Source organism: Heterocephalus glaber, unplaced genomic scaffold (genome assembly GCF_053883595.1).
Source record: "Heterocephalus glaber isolate CG9 unplaced genomic scaffold, H.glaber_assembly_v1.0 deba00001472, whole genome shotgun sequence".
Classification (NCBI taxonomy): Eukaryota; Metazoa; Chordata; class Mammalia; order Rodentia; family Bathyergidae; genus Heterocephalus; species Heterocephalus glaber.
Genome location: NW_028258315.1, coordinates 13,820,432 through 13,842,537, shown reverse-complemented (window position 1 = coordinate 13,842,537; position 22,106 = coordinate 13,820,432). Strand labels below are relative to the sequence as shown.

At 40.8% G+C, this 22,106-nt stretch overlaps 1 long non-coding RNA gene and 1 pseudogene across 2 annotated transcripts in view; one reads left to right on the top strand and one right to left on the bottom strand.

The window, feature by feature from the left end:
- The window catches only part of LOC110349724 (uncharacterized), a 537,013-nt gene that overhangs the window by 453,044 nt on the left and 61,863 nt on the right, over positions 1 to 22,106 (top strand). The window lies entirely within an intron of this gene.
- On the bottom strand, positions 16,269 to 16,721 carry LOC101712722 (nuclear nucleic acid-binding protein C1D pseudogene; annotated as a pseudogene).

Below are 22,106 nucleotides of genomic sequence, written 5' to 3'. Positions count from 1 at the left end.
ATTATTGTACAAGAGCTGATAGAGCCTCTGATTCTTGCTTATAAGGACTTAAGATAGAAGAATTTCACTCTCAACAGCAGCTAAGCCATCTGAAGGAGACAGCAAAAGGCATTTATTAGTGTAAAAAGATTCTGTTGCATCAAAGCTGCTGTGCAACAGATATATTCTTGGCTATCAACAAGCATGCTAAGTATGAAAATAGAGATTTACAAAGCAAACATCTCTTAGTATTGTCACTTGCTTTGTAAAACAAAACACCTTTGTTTCTGCTCTTCCTACCTAGTAACATAAGACAAAAGAAACAGCCATTACCAAGTCAAATAAATCCTTTCTCCTAAAATCTCTTTAATTGGACTACTCTTCTCTATCTGCCCTGCCTATGGCTTAGGCTACATTCATCTCTCTTCTAGATAATTGTAACCTTTCTGACAAATAATCAGACTTTAGCTTTAATAGCACTACCTTTCAAACCTTTTCTACCCCCCATGCCTGCAATAGGTGACTGGCCCTCATGTTTCTATACCTTATACTGCCACTGTCTTTCAGCTTTTCTGAATCCCTTATAAGACCCAGTTTATTGGTTGTTAGCATGCAACTTCCTTAACATTCCAGGCTTGCTCATACCTTTATTTCCATTGCCTGCACATAAGTACTAAATAAATATTTATTGCATGAAGCAATTACAAAGGTATATATCAAAATATTTTGAACACACATCTCTTTTTTTACATCAACTCTACTAACTGGAGCAAGGCACATTTATATTTTGATGTGAAAAACCAAGCCACTTAGCATATTGAATTTAATTGGATTAGAAAGTAGGGCTTTCATTTCCACCTTTGTCTTTGGCTTTTCAGTAGAGATGAAGGTTTGCGTAAGCTAACATGTATTGAGAATTTTGTCTCTAACATGAGTGAGGCTGGGCTCTTGCACATCTGTTCCCTGTTTTTCCATAGTTTTTCATCAGTTAATTGGAGGTAGTAATTAGATGTGTTAGCAAATAGTGCTGTGAAGAGTGGATTTCCATCTTGGAGGAATATGTGTGCTTCCCTTAGTGCCTGAGTTATTACTAAAAAGTTATTTGTTCCCTGGGAAGACTAAGCCAGGTATTGCAAATGGTTTTAAAGTTCTTTAATAAAAATCACATCTATCCATTTATCTACTCACAGCTTCAAAGCTCTCAGAAGAAATCTTCAAGTTTTACATATTTTAAAAAATGAGGTCATATGTTATTTTTTAAAATACCTCTATAAGTCAATTCCAACAGCCTCTTTCTTTCTACTCATGCAGATGAATTCTAACAATATGATTTTACTTTGAAACTGAACAGGTGGGATTTTTATGAAATTTTGAGGGGCATGAGGCAGCTTCTAGAAAAAAACAGTCCATTTATAAGAAAAGGCTCCATGAAGAGTGAGACTACAGATAAAACAGGAGTTTAAAAAATGATATTTTCATGCAGGAAGTGAGAATCAAGTGTTGACTTTCTTTCCTCAATTAACCACAGGTGAAATCTGGGTTATTATAACCACCAGAAAAAAGGGACAGTCTGAGATCTGTGCTACCAGGGTGTTCTCCCTCTCCTTGCCTGGCAGCAGCATCCAGAGTAGGATTCCTGGAAGAGAAATCTGTGTCCCCAGGAAATGGAGACATTGAATCCAGATGTCAGGGATGGCTTAGGGAAGCTACTGAGAAACTGCAGATGGAAGGAGAAAATACCTCTCTCTGCTTCCTTCATCAAAGCATGTAAAACACAATGGAACAAGATGCTGTTCTGTTCTAGTGGTGTGAGTGAGAAGCACTTGTCACAGAAGACATGAATTGACTGAGATCTTAAGATTGCCTGTGGGGTGGAGAAAGAGGAAAAAGCAGCTCAAGTCTCAATGGTAAAGGAGGGAAGGATGAGCCCAAGCGATTGGTGAGAGAGATCTGGAAGGGAGACCACCAGGTGTGTGAAAGCAGCCGAGGAAAACCCAACTAGAAGTTAGGTGGGCATCTCTGACTCCTTTGACCCCCAGGAGACCTTGAGAGCAACGTGTCATTTCCAGTGGTGAATGGATAGCATTCTAATATTAATTCAGGTGCCAAGGGCAGATACTAGAGGAGCCTAAAGCAACAGGAATGGAGGCTGTGTCAAGTGCACACCCAATTTTCAATCAGCCTGTTTGGCAGAAGTCAGCACATACAGAATGTGGGTCCAACAGATTCAGGGTGGGGGCCTGCACTGACTGGGCATTAGAGAGAAAAGGAAATTCATGGGCATCCATGTTACAGGCTGAGCTGTGTCTCCTCACAATTCATATTGATGTCTAAGCCCCCAGTAACTCAGAATGTGGCCTTATCAGGGATAGAGTCTTTATAGAAGCCCTTGAGTTAGAGGGTGCTGGTAGTGGCTTCTTTTCTTCAGGGGCACAGGGAGAAAAACAAGATTCTGACAACTCTGCAAAGCAAGGGTGGGGTTCTTCTGACTTGATGCCTGGAAACCCCAGTGGTGTTTACATAAATGACACATGTGCCTCATACCTTAGCTGATCCAGTGATTTCTGTCATCCTAACAAGTGGTGTTCAGTGACTCACAATAATTGTGCATTTGATTCACGATCGGCTGTAAACCACACAGATAAGCTGCAGCTGATGGTGCGCTGCCTGCGGGAAAATGCTAAGATGAGGTGAGTGAGCCGTCCTGGGAGTTTTCCTTGACTTCTGAGGCTGGTCTTCCCAGTCATGTCTAATTGTGAAGGTTGGGAGGGAGCCAAAGCTTGGGCCAGAAAAGCTGCTGTGCACACTTTCTTGGGTGGAATGGCGCCTTCCAATGGAATTTCTGTTCATCTGAAGAAGACAAACTGTTGGGAAGAGAGCAAATAGCTCTACTTCCTGCATGTGTAAGTGGTTCTCTGAAAGCATTCTCCTTTTCCTTCTAAAAATCATGCAGGAAGTATGAATGCTAATTAGGGCACAATCATCCTCCTAGTGGGTCAGTTTATTGGATGTGGCCAGTAGATGTTCACCCTAAAAACGGCATAATAAACTATTTGTTGGTGAAATATGAGAGGGGAAGAGAGGCAAGAGACTTACGAGTTAGAGTGTGCACACCCAATGTGAACATCTACATTCATCATCAGGACATGGCTCATGCTCTCCCTCACTCATGAACCCTTTGAAGCCTTCACCTGTCCTGTGGCTACAGCTCTGTGCATGAGTCTTGCACACAATTTCTCCTCCAGGTCTCAGGTGCAATATGTGTTTCCAATCTCTGCTGCTCAGTTAAGTCCCACAATGCTGAAGATCTTGATAGGGCTATTGGAACAGTCAATCAAAGTAATAGAGAAGGGAGAAAGTGACAGACGGAATCAAAGGCAGAGACATGTCTAAAAGCAATGAGCTCTGTAGAGGTGGGTGGATTTGGGTTCATGTCACATTGTTCAAGTATCCTCTTCCCATGGGCCTCTCTAGTTGTTTATACAAAAGATCTTTTGACATCAGGGAGGTGTCCCTGCAAATGTAGCTTTTCTGAAAGGCAATACAGCCTGGTATCTAACAGACTGGGCTTTGGAGCCAGGCCAATCTAAATTGTAATCCCAAATCTACTATTTATTAGCTTTGTAGATTTAGGAAACTTATTTTAAGCCTCTTGAGTCTCAATGTTCCTAACCTTAAACTTTTGCCTTAACTTTGAAATGGACATAAAACCCATTAACAGTAAAATGGAGAAGTAAATTGTGGCACATTAATGTAATGGAAAATTCTGTAGCTATGGTGATGAACAGTCTACAGTGACACATTGCACAATAGGACTACACACAGTAATATGGATGAATCTCACATGCCTAATATTGAGTGAAAGAAGCCAGATGCAGAAAGATACATATGTGTAATGATATGTATGTAAAGTTGAAAGCTGGGTGAAGCTAATTTGTGTTGCTGGAGTTTGAGACAGTGGTTACTCATGAAGGAGTAAACAGATAAAGATGAGGTTGGTTGGATGTGTTCTGTTTCTTGTCTTTGTTACCAAATGGGTCCAGTTTGTGAAGTTTATTGAATTCCAAGCTTAACATTTGTGTAATTTTCTGTATCTGTGTTATACTTCAATAGAATTTCTTTTTTGAAAAAATGGATCATACCAGCACCTAACTCAGAGATGTGAGGGTTAAATGAAATAATGAATGTAAAACATCTAGCAATAGCAAGTGCTAGATATGTGTTAGTAACTTATCATTGTCATTATTCTTGCTATTATGATATGATCAAGTGTCAGTGACACATTTTTATTCCTCTCCCAAAGATCTGTCCTATCTGGGGAAGCCAGTAGTACCAGAGTTTTTAAATAAGAAGGCATGTAAGGGGTCAAATCCTTATCAGAGGCAAACCCTTTCCCATCCATCCTGTCTTATTCAGAGGCATGCATTCTAGTGGGGTGGGGAGATACGAAAAACATCATCCCTGGCAACTCTGATTTGAGATAAGGTAGTTCTTGAAATATTTTTTAAAACATTGATTTAAAATAAAGCAAAACTCACCCTGTCCTCCCAAGTGTGCAAAAACAACTTGGCAGAAGAGAAGAAGCCAATTTCTGCTGTCCTTAAACTCATTTATACTTCCTCTAGCTTCTTCCTTCGATAAAAATAGCAGTTTAATCTATTGGAAGACAAGAGCCTTCCAAACCACATGCTCCATTTGGAGCTGGTGCTCTTCGTGGTTGATTTTCTTTAATACAGATGTTTTTGGCGTATTCTCCAGAATGCCTTCTGTAAGCTCAGTAAAGAAGACAAACAGCAGCCTAATCTTGAAAACAGGGCCTCTCCATAAACCAGCTGACATTAGCTCAGTTGAGTTTCACCCCACATAAAGATTTTAATAAACAAATCTCGCTGGTCAGCATATTGCTCTGGCATATTTAAACATATCACATGCTTTCTGCCTCTCTTCTCAGTTCTGCAGCTTTTGCATAAAACAAGCTGTGGGTTAAGAGAATGTGATGAGATTGAACAGGGGGAAAGTTTCTTCTTTGTGTGCCAGAGCTATGGTGTGATTAAACAGAGGGGCTATAGCGAGAAACAAGGTTGGGATCCCTGTGCTCAGAACTGTGATTTCTGCACCTGGGTCAGCATAGGGAACCATGAGGAATAAGCTGGGAACCAAATTCCTGGCCCACTGGGTCTGCTCAAAGTGGGTTTCTAGTCAGTCATTCTCTTCTTTACATTTTGTGTTGGAACCTCATCTGCTTTTCATCCATCTATCAAGCTAGTTCTTTGGCACCTTGAATCAGTGGAGTTGCTCATCTGCAAAATGAGGTTCATAGTAGTCCTACTTCATGGTCCTGTTGTGAGGATTAAATGTGATATTGTACACAAAAGCTCTTACATTCATTCTTGGCCAGATCATACAAAGTGCTCAGAAGAAGATGGTTAGTACTCAGCTCCTTTCTGAATTCAGTTCCTTCTGAGATATTCAATTTTTCCATCTATATGCACACAGTTACTCATCCCACAGCCATAAGAGAAAAAAATTCACAATCCAAAGAGATTCAGGAAGATTAATTGGAGTCAGGGAATTTTAAAATAGAAAGATACTTTCTAATTTAAGGACAGTTTAGAAGCTTGTGTTTTGTTCAACTTCAGGAACACTATTGACCTTTTGGGTCATAAAATGCACTGCAAGAGAGCTGTTCTGTGTAGCATCCCTAGATTCTACCTAGTTGCTGCCAGTAACAAACCCATCTTAACTTGTGAGAATCAAAAATGTCTCCAGATATTGTCAAATGTCTCCTGGGGGACAAAAGTATCCCTGGTTGAGAACTGCTGGGCTAGACTGAGACTCTAATTGTAGAAATACAGCAGAAAGGCATAATAAGTGAATTATGAAGAGCTGCAGAAAGTTAACTCAAGACAAGTGCCTTCCTTACTGTGTGAGTCAGCTTTCCGTTATTATAAAAAAAATACCAGAAATAATCAGCTCTAAAAAAGAAAGGTTTATTTTGGCTTATAGTTTTGGAAGTTTTGATCCAGGGTCAGTTGGCTCCATTGCTTTTGGGCTTGTGGCAAGGCAGCATGTCATGACAAGAGCTTATGATAGAACAAAGCTGCTTACCTCATGACAGGGAAGCAAAAAGGAGAAAGGGGATGGTCCTGGTGACCTAACTTTCTTTTACTAAGCCCCACTTCCTAAAGGTTCTACCACTTCCCAATAGGACCATGGTCTGGGGACCAAGCCTTTAATATGTGGGCCTCTGAGGGACATATATCTAAATGATAGCACTTACTGTATTAGTCATTTCCTGTTGCTGGGACAAAATACTTGATACCCACAACTTTAAAAAGGAGTAGTTTAGTTTGGTTCATGGTTTCAGTGGGTTCAGTTCATTGTTGGCCAACTCCATGGCAGAAATCACATGGCAGAACGGCATGGCAGAGGAAAGCTGCTCCTGACTTGGCTGCTGGAAAGCAGAGAGTGAGGAGAGGAGCCAGGTCAAGCCCCCACTGATCACCTCCAACCAAGCCCCACCTCCTAACAGTACATTTAGCACCGTCAGTACAGCACCTCCATGATCCAATCACTTTCCAAAAGCACCGCCTATGAAAACATGAAACTTTTAGGGAACATCTAGCTAAACCATAACACTTACCTTACATGGAGCTTTGAAAGCAGATAGGAGTGGAAATCAAGTTCATATCAACTCCTACATTGATCTACAGGCTGCTGACTACTTTTGGGAAAAATCATTTCCTGAAAACTTACATCTCACAGAAAGGTGTGGAAGAAGAACAATAGAAGAGAAAAGGATTTCATTTCTAAACATTGTAAAAAAAAATGGTCAAACCCCTAATCATACCTCTGCTTTTAGATTCAATCTTTGGAGATATATTTATGGCATTTCATAAAAGTTTCTTAGTTTTGTTATTTTCCTTCACAGATTTAAGTTCAGTAAGTGTTTAACCACATTGGGCTGCTCGATTTCCAGCCTTGTCTTGATTGTGTTAAGTTCATGAGAATTTCATTTCAGTGCTTTCATTTTTCCATTTCCTTGCTGTTTTTATAAAACTATAGGGGCAAAATGCAATAAAATTTTTCAAATAATTGCAGAGACATCGCTGTGCAGATAAAAATGACAGTGCTACCAAAGTCCATTGTTGCACTACCCTACGCTTGCTCAGAAGAATCACTTTCCAGCTGATTTGTAAAGATCTAAACTTGGCATACAAAACCTGTCTGAGCGATGTCAGTGTGAAATGTGTGAATGAATAATATACACAGAAATTTTCAGTTTGTGAAAGTTGAGAACCTCTAGTAATCATGACAAGATGAGTTCTGAAGGTAGGATCTGAGGCACTAGGTCATGGTGCGTATCTATGCTCTCAATTAGATTATAAATACTTTCAGGGAGAGAAAAGCTTTTCAAAAATACTTCAAAATTCTCTTTACTATGCATGCAACAAATACATTAATTTCTCATTTGCTGGAATAAAATTAATAGTCTCTTTCAAACAACGATGCTAGGCTTAAAGATTCCTTGCAATTTTAGATCCATGAATGCTTTATACCTGGTTAAGAAATGTTGTGTACATTACATATAGATATAGAAATGTTAGCTATCTATAGATAGACACAGAGATACAAATATCTAGATACAAATAAAAGTATATAGAGATAGATTAATAGAGATATATTGGGGAAATTAAAACATACAGTGAATGCTTAAATAAAATATTTCTTATAGTAAAAAACATATTGCTGTTAATCCCCCTCAAAATGGCTTGTATTGTGAGTGCATTATACTCCTGTCTACTAATACGGATCCTGAAAAAGTTTTGAAATTAAAAGTTTGTTTTTAATTAGAAAAAGAAGGAAGTATAGGAAGTGAGAAAAAGGCCATTATATATTCCCAGTTCTCCTAACTGCCTAGTTGATGTTGGGTAGAAAAGAAATGATATGGATAGTTCAGTGCTGCAAAGTGAGTCAGCAAATTCAATCCAATCAAATGTACATTTCTACTTATGTACAAAAATGATGTCTGATGTGAATTTATACCTAAATCTAGAGACCTTTTAAAGTGTAAAATAAAAATCCTAATGACAACAACAACAAAAAATACTTAACATACTCCCCCTTGCTTCAAACACACTTATCCCACAGTTCTTGGCAATGTGTCTTTTACTGTATAAGGTTTTGGTTTTTTTTTAAGCTTAAACATTCACTGTGACCTTTGCTTCTCATTCTCTCAGTCTCTGTCTTTCTCTCCCCTCTGCCTCCTCATTCATTACCTTTACTTCCTGGAACTCATTTAAGTGAAATTTCTTCTGGATGCTGCTGCCTAGTGGCCTGGGTGACCATGGCCTTTCCTGCTCTTTGCTCCTCCTGTGTCCAGTCTTGCTTAGAGCAGCGCTGAACACTGTGTGGCAGCTACACTCACACACCTGCAATTGGGAAGCCCTGTTCTGGGGCAGGAAGGGGGGTGCAGGGGAGGACATAATGAGTGTATCCTGGGACAGCAGGACCCTGTAGACTGGTCCCAGGTCCTGGGCTGGTCCCTTCTCGCTGTGAACATCCTCCATCATTCTGCCCTACCAGTATTTTCTTTCCTATGCTCTATGCCATGCCCTGGGAAAAGACTGATACTTTGGTTAGGAACCCAGTTCATTTTATTCTCCCCCTTTTCTTTATAGCCTGTTTGACCTTTCATTGAATTAGTTGATGAAATTTCTTTCTAGTTGCAATAGATAGCTGTTGACTGAATAAGACACCTTGAGTTAAATTTATTTTCTAGTGATTTCTTTCAGTCTGCTGTAGGGAAGAACTACAGTGTCAATCACAGGATGTCCCAGGAAGGAAACTTTGCTTTGATCCTATAAAGAAAAAAAGTTTCTCTTCACAAGGACTGGCCAGGACTAAAGCAGACTGCCACTTAAGGCTGTGAGCAGGCCATTGCAAGTGGGGAAAGCATGTGGAAAGATCCTGGGCAAGGACATTGCTGAGAGAGGCACACATGGTTAGGAAGGTGGGCAGGAGGCGTCAGGCTTGTGTTCTGCAGAGCAGTCACCTGAGATGAGTGTGGGCCGAGTGCAACCAGTTTAGACTGGAGAGGGGAAAGATGAGCCTTTCACTTCCCAGGAAGTTTAAACAGGAGTTTTGGACTATATTAGCTTTTCTTGTGAATAAAGATGCTAATTTAAACAGTTTTTCAGTTAAGAATTGGGTGTTGGAAGATAACTTTACAAGCCATGAAAACCTAGTGTTAGCTTGCTCTAATCAGAAACAAGAGAGAAGGAATTTGTCATAGATGTTCAAAATGTCTGGATCAAGAGATTTTGCTTCTTCAGTCAGTGAGGTAGAATGCTCTCTTAGTCTTCCTGTATTTCATTTAAGGAATGTCTTCCTAGATTGCTCTCTGATAATGATTGTAACATACTTACTTCTGTAATATTGCTTAGCACATTGTACAGGCATCCTTGGATAGCCATTGGGGATTGGATCCGGGAGGAACCCTCTTCCTGATGGATATCAAAATCTGCAGATGTTCAAATCCCTTATATAAAATGGCACAGTAACTGCATATAACAAATGGAATCCTGTCATATACATTAAACCATTTATGGATTACTTATAGTACTTCATACAGTGTAAGTGCTATATAAATAATTGTCGTATCATATTTTGGAGGAATAATGACAAGAAAAAGGCCTGTACATATTCAGTAGAGATGCACTTTTTCTTCCTACATATTTTTGATACAATGTTGGTTGAATCTGCTCATTCACAACCCACAGATATGGAGAGTTGATTGTACTGTACGGTGGTACCTTGGTTCACAAACTTAATTTGTTGTACGATTTTGGAAAAGATGGCCACATTTGTGTTTTGTGGGAAAGAAGGCCCTGGTCATGTTTGTCACCCGATGCAGAGTTTGCAAACAAAAATAAAATCTTGCCAAACGCTTTCATTTGAGAACCAAATTGTTTGCATTTGTGAAGGGAGAGATCACTGTAATTTGTTTATTTTTCTGTATTCTTGGCCTCTGATTCTTAGCACGACCCTTGGTACATAGTAGCTCTTCAGCCAGTGTTTGTTATAAAAATGGTGTAACAATGGAGTAGTACTCAGCCACAAAGGATAACTGAGTCATTTGTAGGAAAATGGGTGGATCTTGAGACCATAATGCTAAGTGAAATAAGTCAGACACAGAAGGCTAAATATTTTGTGGTTTCTCTAATATATATACATATAAAATATATATTATATAATAAAATAATATAATATATAATATATAATAATATAGTATAATAATTATATAAGGCTAAATATTTCATGGTTTCTGTAATATATATTATATCTTATATAATTATATAATATATATTATATCTAATATATATTAAGATAAGAGAGATGGTAGGAAACAAGTAGATTCTGTGAAGATGGGAAAGGATCTAAGGAAGGCAGGAGAGAGGAGGCTTGGAAGGAAGAAAGGGGATTAAGAATCATCAAGATATGATTGTATATTACCAGTTCCCCAAGATGGGTGTAGTTATTATATATTGCAAACATATTCTACTAAAAATAGTGTGAATAAATCAAATCTAGAAGAAAAAATGGGGTTCTATATGATAAATTGTGCTCAGACCACCATCTTCCTAAAGGAGATGTTTGGATAGAATTTACCACCTGCATTTGTCTGTTCTTCAAAACATGGAATTTCTTGCTTTTTCTAGTAGACTGAATTAGGAAAGAAAAATGGATTGGAATCAACTTTGGGGGTGGACTAACTTGTATAGTGTAACCCTGTGACTGGCTGGATTTGCCTGGTCATTGATAGGTAGATAAGCTCTAGCTGAGGTGGAGAACTGGGGGCTGGCTGGTCCACTCCCACCCCTTCATAACATTTTTTCAGCCATAAAATCAGGTATCTAGAAGTATTACACTTTGTACTACTGATTATGATCACCCTTGTTCTTGAAGTGTTCACTCAGGATTCAACATGAGTCATTTTGCAGTGCAAATAGTAGAATTTGCAACATGGTATTTCCCAGTAGTCACCTATCTCAGGACAAAAAAAAAACAACCAAAAAAACTTTACTGAGCAGTCACCAAAACATGGCTTTCTAGGAAATGTTGCAGCTGTGTTTTGGACTTTCTTGGAAGGACCCTACCCATTTCCTTAAAAACTCTCTTCCAGGATTTAATTTATTCCAAAATAATGACAGGGCAGCAGAGACAAGAGCCAGTTTAGGATAATTTAGCCATGCCTTATTCACTGAATTTCAACTATGAAAAAATCATTTTAAAGACTCATTTTACTATAAGATATTATGTGTGTGGTTTTTTTTTTTAAGTGAGTGTAGGAGTCACTCTAGCAAAGAAAACAGAGCTTCATTTTTGAATCCCAATATTCTACGCTATTTGTATACTGTCTACTTACCCGTCTCCTGTTATGCTTGCATAGAGCAGTTTTCAATGATGAACATTATCCACAATTTTCCACCTAAAGTATGGAAGTCTTTAAGCACAAAAAGGAATTTCTGGTAGGAAAGAGAAACCACCTAGAATCACTTGACAAGGTATTGTTTGATTTCTTTCGGCCTAGGATTTTATCCTGAATAATGTGTACACACATTTGCTTGCCTGCCTGCTCAGGAAATTTACGAGTCTGCCTTAAGATAACTGGTCTTGAAGGAAAGCATTTCCCTTATTTCCCTAGGTTGTCTCCTACCTAGGGCAGTAAACATGCAAGGTGTCACCTAGCAGCTCAGATATGGCCCTGCATACCTGAAGCATAAAAATGCTTAAACAACTCAACAGGGAAAGAGTGAGCCTGCTTCTTGGCATCTCCCCAAGCTGTTGGTTTGTGCAGAGATTCATAGATGGCTTTTCAGGGAGCCATCACTCCTGGCCAAGTGTGAGCTGCTGCTGACACTGAGATGCTCCCTGCTCTGACTCCAGAAGCGTTACAGCCCCAGTGCCACATTCTTATCAAATGTCTCCTCTTATTTTTAATATTCAGACAGACATAATCGTGGCCTAGAGAAACTTCTCCAGGGAAGAAATCTCTTTTATTTTCCTTGCTGCCCCTCTTCCTCCATCAGTATTCATTTTTCTAGTTAAGTAGATTCAGTGACATATGAACAAAAAGAGGGTGACACTGCTTGGGATATGGGAATTATCAGGACATAGCCATTGAATTCCTGAGTAACAGAACTTTTCCAATTTTTATAGCATTTATTATGGTATATTGTGGTGATGGTTTATTTGTTCTTTCTCTGATTCACCATACTAAGAAGTTCAGGAGGGCAGGGGGCATACCTTCTTTATCGTGTGTTCCCAATGCCAAGCTACCATCTAGCAGCCATGCCTGAGCAACACTCAACCATAATGGTTGAATCGTTTGCTATGATTTGAATAAATGTCTCCCAAAGGCCCATATGTTGAAGGCTTACTCAACAGCCTGTGGTGCTGTTGGAAGGTGGTGGAACCTTTAAGAGGTAGAGCCTAGTGGGAGGAAGTGAGATCACGGGTGTCCCCTTGAAGGGGATATGGGAACCATGACCCCTTCTTGTCTCTCTCTTAACTTTGTTGTTGCCATGAAGTGAGGCAAGCACTTCTTCTACCATGTTCCACCCATGATTTGTGCCTCATCACAGTGCAAAGGCAATAGGTCAACCAACCATGGACTGAAACCCAAACTGTGAGCCAAAATGAATCTTTCCTCTTTATGCATTGATTATCTCAAGTATTATGTAAGAGAGAGATATAAAACCAACTAATACATGTTCAATAACTCTAAAGTACAATGATTTCACTATAATTTAGGGCTGAACATCATCACTAGAAGAGAGCATAATGGGTTGATTGGTGACTCCTCTCCCCAAAGATGTATCCTTGTCCTAACCCCCAGGACCTGTGATTGAGATCTTTTTTGGGAAAAAGGACTTGGCAGATGTAGTCAAGTTAAGGATCTCAAAATGAAGTCATCCCAGATTATCCAAGGGGTTTCCCTAAATCCAAGGACAAATACAGAAGATTCAGAAGAGGAGACCTGGAAAGGAGCGCAGAAGGCTAGGTGAAGACAGAGGCAGAGATTGGAGTGTGTAACCACCAGCCAAAGAAGAGTGCCTAGAGCCACCAGGAGCTGCAAGAGAAGAGGAAGAATCTTCCCCTAGAGAGTCCAGATGGAGTTTATCCCCACTGACACTTAGATTTCAGACTTCAGGTCCGACCCCAGAAGTATGAAAGAGTAAATTTCTATTCTTGTATATCCCAACTTTATGGTGATTCTTTACAGGAATCACAGGAAACTAATACAGTGGGACCTGCCTGCAAGAAAAGCTATTAAAGCTTAGCTCAGTACACTGGAAAGAATAGACCATGGAAAGGTGAGCTGAAGAATTTCCATTAGCAGAACCCAGAGAACATGGAGTGAATTATCAAGAGGGGCAGGGAGGGATGGATTTTAATCTGCAGGGGCTGTGAGGAGCTGAAAGAAATCTCAAGCTAGGCTAATGAAGCTAATGAGTTGGAGCAACAGAAGCTCCTAATTCACCACATTTGCATCATTTAGACTTGGAGCTTGTGGTGCAGTATGTGGTTGTGTTGACCACTGAAATCCTCCAAGGCTTTGCACCCAGGGAGAGGGAAGTGTGGGAAAAGTGAAGTGTGGGTATGCATGGGATTGGCATTTCTCTAAACCAGGCCTTTGAGGACCATCTTTTGCCACAACTAAGGGTTGGCAGGAAAGGACTTGGGCAGGGAGGTTTCTCCTTCCATGAAAGTAATGATAACAAACCATTTTGGCCCATCTGTTCCTGGAGGGTCCTGTGCTGCCTCAGCCTGAGATCTTCCTGTCCCACTCTGCAGGGATTCATCCTGCTGCACATGGATGTGGTAGGCCTATGGCACTTGGAAGAGCCATACCTCTTTCAGAGACCTGAGTGGCTCAGAGGAGAGAAATGGCAGAGATGTCCTCAGCATAAGGGGTAAGTCCCAGAGAGCAGTCTGTGCTTTCTATTGCAGGAAGACAAGTGCAAAGCTTTTGGGTTTCAGTCCATGTGGGTTATGGGACATGCACCAGTTTGATTGTGGTATTGTTGCTCCAGATCCATTTCCCAGTAGCTAAATTACATGCAGGAGGGACTTAATTCCCTTGTCATTACTGTGAGGAGGTTGGTGAGACCACCTGCAAGGTTTTTGTAATCCTAAATTTCTGTGATTGCTGCCTGGCTGTTGAATACAAGATTTAGCCTGTGGAAAGGTCTTCTGACTAAGATACCCAAACCAATGTGAAATATTTTCTGATATATTCTCTCCCACAAAAAATAAAATAAAGTAAAATACGGCATATGGTATGATATATATGAAGAGTATATTCCTAAGAAAAGTCTACATTATAGTGTGGTACAATATGGACACTCAGTGAGGAAATGTTGAATGAATGAGTGAGTGAAGGATGATATCTCTCTCTCTCTTTTTTTTTTTTTTTACTAAAAATGACATAATGTAATGAGATAACATAAATGGAAAGTATATCCCTAAGCAAAATACTACATCATTACAGCGTGACACAGTACAGACATTCAATGAATGAATATGAAAGAAATGAATGGGTGAAGATCTAAGAGGATTTTAAGCATGTTTGCTAGATAATGCCTTAAGTCTCATTTCAGCCAGTTTTCAGTATGATGTTGAACTTTATCTTGTTCAGCTATATCCATTCTCTGTGAGTGAGAAGTTACATGCTGGCGAGAGGCCCACATCTACTCTTCCTTTGTTGTGCCTCAAATCAGCCACACCAGTCTTTGCCAGCTGTGGTTGCTCAGTGTTGGTGACTCACTGGGGATGGATTTCCTCACCTGTGCCAATGGCTCAGAAAACCAAGGACAAAGGGCAGCTTGAACCTTTGCAGGGGTCACTGTGTTCTATTCTCCATGTTTTCCACCTTCTTTCCTTGGACCTCACTATCTATGTGAGGTCCTTATTCTACTGAAAGAGACGAAGATGACAAATAAGTAAGTCTCCAAATTTAGTTCTGGTCTAACAGATCTTTATTCCACTTGTAAAGAGAGGCATACATTATGACACTCTGGATTTTTTTTTTAGATTATCAATCTCTCTCTTTTTTTTTTTTTTTTGGTACCAAGGATGGAACTCAGAACCTTGCGCTTCCAAGGCAGGCAGCAGATAGATTATCAATCTTCTCTTAAATTCTTAAATGGCACAGGCGACAAGGAAGGGAAGGACAGCTCAAAATGATGGTAGGAGGCCAGGCCAGGTAGCAGCAAGGTCCCCACCCTCCTGGCCCGAACTATGACATGCTTAGTAAAAGCTGGCTCAGAGCCAGGCCTGCACGGCTTTGATGTTGCCAGTGCCATTTCTTTGTAAAATTGTTAGCAGTCACATGAGCAGGCCATTTAACAGGCACTGTCAGGATCTCTAATGTTGGGTTGTTGGTCAGTGTACCCCCCCAATAAGCATTCAGAGTCAGTGAGATTGGTTTTGCAGGCTGCTTCTTCTCATCTTCCCAGCACACCCACCCCTTCCTGCCCTCCATTACCACTGAGACCCGCTGGGACAAATTTGTTACTGGGGATGCCCCAACTTATGAATAGGACTGCTATATAACACACTCACGCATGCCCACACTCTCTTTAATTATGCCCTGGAAAGACAAAAATAGACAACAAAATAGTGCTGTTGGCTGAGTGAGATGAAGCTTGCACTCGTCTAGATTCTTTTTTTTTTTTTAAAGTACAATCTTAAAGCTTTAATTTCACACTTTGAATACCAAAAAAGCAGTAATTCCTACAACAATGAAAATATGATGAATTAACTACACAGAAAAAAATATTTAAGCCATTTCATTCTTAATACCGTACAGTAAAAACACTTGTACTTAAAATTTCAGTCTATAGATAGCATACTTCATAAGATTATTATTCATTTAAAATAGTACAAATGTTTACAAAGAACATTTAACTTAAATTTCATAGTTGCTTATAAAATGGTACTTGCAAGACTGACCTATATAGAGAAGTGAGCATCTTGCCAAAAGAGATGGTAAACTATAACTATAAATCACAGTGTTAAAAACTGCATGGTGCTCTATAGGAAAATCAATAAAGACAAGTCAATCTTTCTGGTGGGGGAAATACTTAGCATTACAAATTTAAAGTATAAATTTAAATACAGATTTCAAAAAGAGTAAATTTAAACCTCTCATTGCCACGTAATCATCTATGTTGTGAAAAAAATAATGTACTTTTTGAGTATGTGTACATCAACACCAAAAGTTAATTTTTACTTTTTTCCTTTATTGGCAACTTTCGCTGTGTGTTGAGGTTTTGGTTGTCAGGGAACGCTTTTCCCAAGTCTTGGAGCTGCACCTCTGTCCAGCTTGCCAGCCTTCTCTTATCTGTTATTTCCTTGACTCTGTTCATGTATACTCTGATTCTTTCCAATTCCTGCTTCACCGGATTTCCTTGGGATTGACTCCTTGAGTTGCCAAATAAACCCAAAACATTGAATTTAATGTGCATGAAGAAACTAAATCCACTTCAGCTTGTTCAAGTGGGCCCAACTTCTGCAACAACTCATTTCTTGAAACAGACATCATGGTCTTCAGCATCTCATCGACAGCACCTATGAATTCTCAAATGTTGACAAATACTCATGAATTTCTACTGGATAGTCTTCATTAATTTCTTCACCTGCCATTATGACCAACTCTAGACCTTCGATTCCTGGCTCCTCACTCATCTAGATTCTGTACATTTGCACAGCTGGAAATAACCATGGTCTACCTACTGCAGAGCCAGGAGGAAATAAACTTTTCCTTTGTGCTGGTGGACACACATTTGTGTCAAGAAAATCTATGTAGAGGATGAGAGAACTTGCAGATTGAGTCATTCATTCATTTATTCACTCATTCTGTGTTCCTTTGCTTTCCATCACTATAACAAATTCCTGAGAGAATCAACTTATAAAGAGGAAAAGTTCCTTTGGCTCACGGTTTTAGAAGTTTTTAAAAAAATTAATTTTATTGGTACATTTTAGATATACATAATGATAGCATTTATCATAGGGAATTTGCACCTGTACATGATATGTCTTGATTCTTCTTTTTTCTCTGTGGGCCCCCGTCACTGTGGGCCTGCAGTGAAGTAGCTTGTCATGGTGGAAGCCCAAGGCAGAGCGACAGTGTTCGCTCATGGCTGGGAAGCCAGACAGAAGAGGAAGGTGTGAGTGTCCCACAATCCTTTTCCAGGGCGCATCCCCAGTGACCCCAGAGACCTCCCTTTAGGCACCACCTCATGAAGGGTCCACCACCCCCCAGAGAGCGCCACCTTGAGGATAAAGCCTTTAACACAGGCCTCTCGGGACATTCATTCGTTGTTCTTAAAAGTCCCAGCTAGCTGGGGATTTAGCTCAGTGGTTCCACCACCTTCCTTACAAGCACAAGGTCCCAAGTTCAATCCCCAATACCAAAAAAAAAAAAGTCCCAGATACTGCAGGTGTCTGGAGATGTTACATAATAATTTCTGCCTTCCCTTCCTCCACCCTCCCCCTGTCATGCCCAATCTAAAGGATGCAGCAGCTGTGCTAGAAGTATTTTAACAATATGGGAAGTGCTGTGGGCGAGGGACAAACCCAGTGTTCTCAGGACACAGAAGCAGCAGCATGTGACTCTCTGCAAATGGCCAGAATCCTCTATAAAGGGTGACGTTCAACCCGAGTCCTCAAGGGTAAAGAAGCATTTGCTGATCTTGGCATCTGTTGACCTGGCTCTCTTTCATTTGTCCCTTTTTCTGGTTGTCATCTCAGCTTGTCAAAAGCAGGAGCTGTGTCTGACTTCTTTGTACACTGAGAGTCTGACCCAGTGCCTGGTACCTGGGAACTGCTTTTTATATTTTAGCTGAATAAATGAACAAATCTATGAATGACAGGTGCTGAGATTCTTTATGTGACACACAGTAGCCAGTCATGACCAAGATCTCATCTGGTTTTAGATGACAGAGGCAGGGGAATGCTGGCAGATATATAGGATTCTCAAAGACTAGGGGAACTAGATCCTGTTCGCATAGGGCCTGGTGGAATGACTTTGGTCTCTCACAGGTCGAAAGTCATCCACCTGTTGCCTAGCCACTTACAGGTACCAGAAGACCACTGCCCCTTTGTCCTTCTGGTATGGAGGTGATTTGCCTCCCAATGTCCCAGAGCTCCCCTGGGAAACCCCACTTAAGAAGTGACCCCTGTGGGGGGGGGGCTGAGGGCCCTGCTTCTCTCTCTATAGGTCCTAGACAGTGTGTGGGTGACCAAGAACTGTCCACACTGATTAGGATGTGGATCAGAACACTGAAAAGACAACAATGACAAATGACTCTTTCTAAATTTTCCTTTTTTTTTTTTTTTTTAAATCTGTGGAGTGTGAGCTAATAAACACAGAAGGCTCACGAGGGTCAGAAACATGATGTGTATTACTCAGCCTGATATCTTAGCCTACTTACTAAGAATTCTTCAAAAGGACTGGCAGTAACACCAGTCTGAGGCGTCCACTCAGCACATGGCAGTCAGATTTTTCTAGGACTGTTTTTGCAGTACTGGGGATCAAGTTCAGGGCCCTTACACTAAACTACATCCCCAGCCACCAACCCTACCATTTATTTTGAGACAGGGTATTTCCAAGCCGCAAGTTGCTTGGGCTGGGCTTGAACTTGTGATCCTCCTGTCTCTGCCACCCAGAGTGCTGGTATTATAAGCGTGCACCACCACACCCGGCACTTCCAAGACTTGAAGTAGGTGGCTTAGGCGTTGATATGTTGAAAGTAGAGGACCCCCGACTAGGAGTCAGTGACTGTTCTTTCTAGTTCAAGTCCTAGTTCACTGACCAGTGCATGAATTTGGTTATTTAACTTCTGTTGCATATAGTTTCCTTATCTGCAACCAAAACACGGCACTCAAAATCATTATATATTTTTATTTATCAGATACTCAACATATATAGCCAACATATGAATGCAGCGGTTTTCCAAGTAAGAATAAGAAGTATTGTTTTTCAAAAGCCCTTGGCCTGAGAATGTTCTTGCAGAGTGCACATTATTTGCAATCATTCTCACATTTAGCACTGTCCCTGAGAGTGTTTGCCTTCTAAAGGGACAAAGGCACTGAATGGTGACATGCTGTGGCTAAAGTGGACATACTTATTGAAGAGTTGTGTGACTAGACCCAGGGCTAAACTTTCTTGTAAACAGCTGGGCCGTGAATGTCTGATTTCAGAGATGTACAGGTAACTTTGTAGTCATTAGCTGATATTCATTTTACAATTGGGTTTTGAATTAAAATGCAAATATGAATGTATAACATTGTAGTTAAATAAATGCTGATTAATTTAATTCACACTAAGGAGTAAAGTACTGGTACTGGACCCTAAAACAAAGCAAAATAGGGAAAATTGTGGAATATGCAGGTAGCAGGGCATGGGAAGAAAGATAAGAACAGGTCAAGGAGAGGGAATTTCCAAGGATAAATTTCTCTTTTACTTCCTCCTTTTTCTCTAGAGTCAAATAGAAACTAGAGGTATAAGGTCCAATTTCAGAGACTGTCAGAGTCTTCATGCTTTATGACCCAGGCTAATTTTCAAGACCAGAACACTACTTTCATGAAAATCAGATAAAGCTGCTGAACAAACCCCAGGATCTGGAGGGATTTTATGAAACTAAAGTGAGTTTTTCTTACACCATGCATTTATGTGTAGTGTGTATGTGCTTGTGTATGTAAATATAAAATGAACCTTCACTGTAGAATGTTTAGATACACTGCAAATAAAAAAAACTTCAATTCTACCATCTTTAGTTTCACAGTACATTTTTCTTTTTTTATTTATTAATTTGATTAGTACATTTTAGGTATACAGTATAATGACATTCATGATTGGAAATTCCCACCTTTACATAATCTCTCTGGTTCTTATTTTTTCCCCACACAGTACATTTTTCTAAGCTTAAAGGGAGGTTTCAGGACAGTGGCCACAGCAGTAAACTGAGGTGGTGATGCAAAAACAGGAGTGGGCTCACTGTGCTATGACAGCAGAGCTTGGGACTGATTTTCTCGGGGACAAATAAAACCACCTTGGACGCTTGTGTGCATAGATTAGGGAGTGGTCCATTCATCACTTCCTGTTTTTATCATGTATTCTTAGGATGTAGGTTACCAAGGAGTCCATTGGCACATTCATAGCAGACCTGAGCTTTGAATTAGTTGGAGACTGTGTTTGTTTGTGTGTGTGTGTGTGCGCGCGCGCACGCACATGTGTGGGCTTGTATCTGCACATAGATCAAATAACCAAGCTGGGAACATGACGGTGGGCTGAGCAAAGCTCTTTCTCTACTTGCACTCTCTTTCCATCTTTATGGCTTGCAAACAAAGCGCCTCTTCTCACACTAAGTCAGCCCAAGGGTGAAAGATCAGAAGATTGGAGGGTGTTTTTCCACAGTGCCTGCTGAGCCTCTGAGAAACCCAAGCAGGGCTGTGCCCATTGCAGGGGAACCCAGGGCCCAGGTAAGGCCTCAATTGCCCGGTGGTTCAGAAAGCGGATGGGCAATAATAAATATCATTTGTTGACATGGAGTCCTGTGGCTGCGCTGACCACAGTAGTCTTGGTCCCTGGGATGCTGGGACTGCTCACAAAGCAGGCATTTATGAACTGGTTGGCTTTGAATTAATTAATTCCCCAGCCATTCACCAACAGTAACAATCCCTTCAATTAGAGTCCAGGGCCTGGAAAGCCCTGGTGTTTATTGGAAGTGGCATCTGCATAGTAAAGTGTGACTGTGTTAATATGGAAAAGCACAAAGGGCCCCAAAGTCTCTCTGCTGCCTGCACTGTCCTTCCCGTGTAGTTCTGGAGGAACGAAGACGACTTGGCTCTTGTAGGGCTGTTCCATTTGTGCTTCTGCTCCTCAGTGCTTAGTTTGTCAGCTGGAGTTTTCTCATCTGCTTATCTGCCAGGTATGAATTGGTTCTTATGTGGCCAGTTTTGTCACCAGTCCACAGGGCACTGAAGGGACCTCACACAAGCCAGGCCCCTGATGAGCCGCCGAGCCGACCACAGTGCTGGAGCACACAGGGATGTGGACCCCTCAGGAGGAGGCCTGAGAGCCAGCACGTTCTCTCATCATACAGATGAGAACTTGGGGGCCACAGGAGACTCGGGAGTTGCCAGGTCTTAGTGCTGTAAAAGCTGAAAGGGTGAGGAAAATGTAGGCAGTAGTGCTGACAGTCAATTCTCAAAGGCAGGGCAAACATTATTCTTTAGTGTGTAGTCCTGCGTGTGCTCTTTGCAGCTCTGAGTGGGCTTCCATGTGGCTGATGGATGGGTCGATTAGATTCTTGCCCCTTGAATCCTCCAGCTTGTTTAACTGTCTAGCTGCCCTGTTTCTCAGCCTCTTTCATTTCCAGTCCTCTCTGACCCTCACAAGTATCCAGGCCTGTCAGGGGTATAGAGGATGTGCATGTTTGCCATCCTTCCTGTCACCTGCCTGGAACTGCAGAAGACCAGGCCAGTGTCCACCAAATCAATCCATTTTAGGTTTTGTAATTTATTTGCACATTTTGTCAAATGCTCCTACATTGATATGGTCATTTATTACTTTTGAAGCCTTTTTGTTTGTTTTTGGTTTTTGCTTGCACTTTTGGGAAGTCGACTGTGAAACTATTTCACCCTTTTTTAGATAGGCACTAGCTAGATGATACCAAAATGATTAAGAGAGAGATTCCCTCCTTACACTAGAGAAGAGGATTAAACATAAGCACATTCACAAATAACTGTAAGGCAGGATTAAGGCAGACTGGTGCTGAAAGAGACATAGAAATAAGGGGGGTAGGATTCCAAGGCAAGCACAGTACAGCTGCCTAATCAATCAGTAGAGACTTCCAGAGACAGCATGTTTCTCTGAAAATAAGACCTACTCAGAAAATAAGCCCTAGCTAGTCATTACTAAGGAGATTGCCAGGGTCATGCAAAAGATTATACTCAGAATTCTCTTGCCCTGTGGCTACCCTGTAATGGCAGGTAAAGCAACAATACGCTGCTTGGGGCTGGGACTTTTGCTCTCTAGTTTTCAAGGCTGTTAG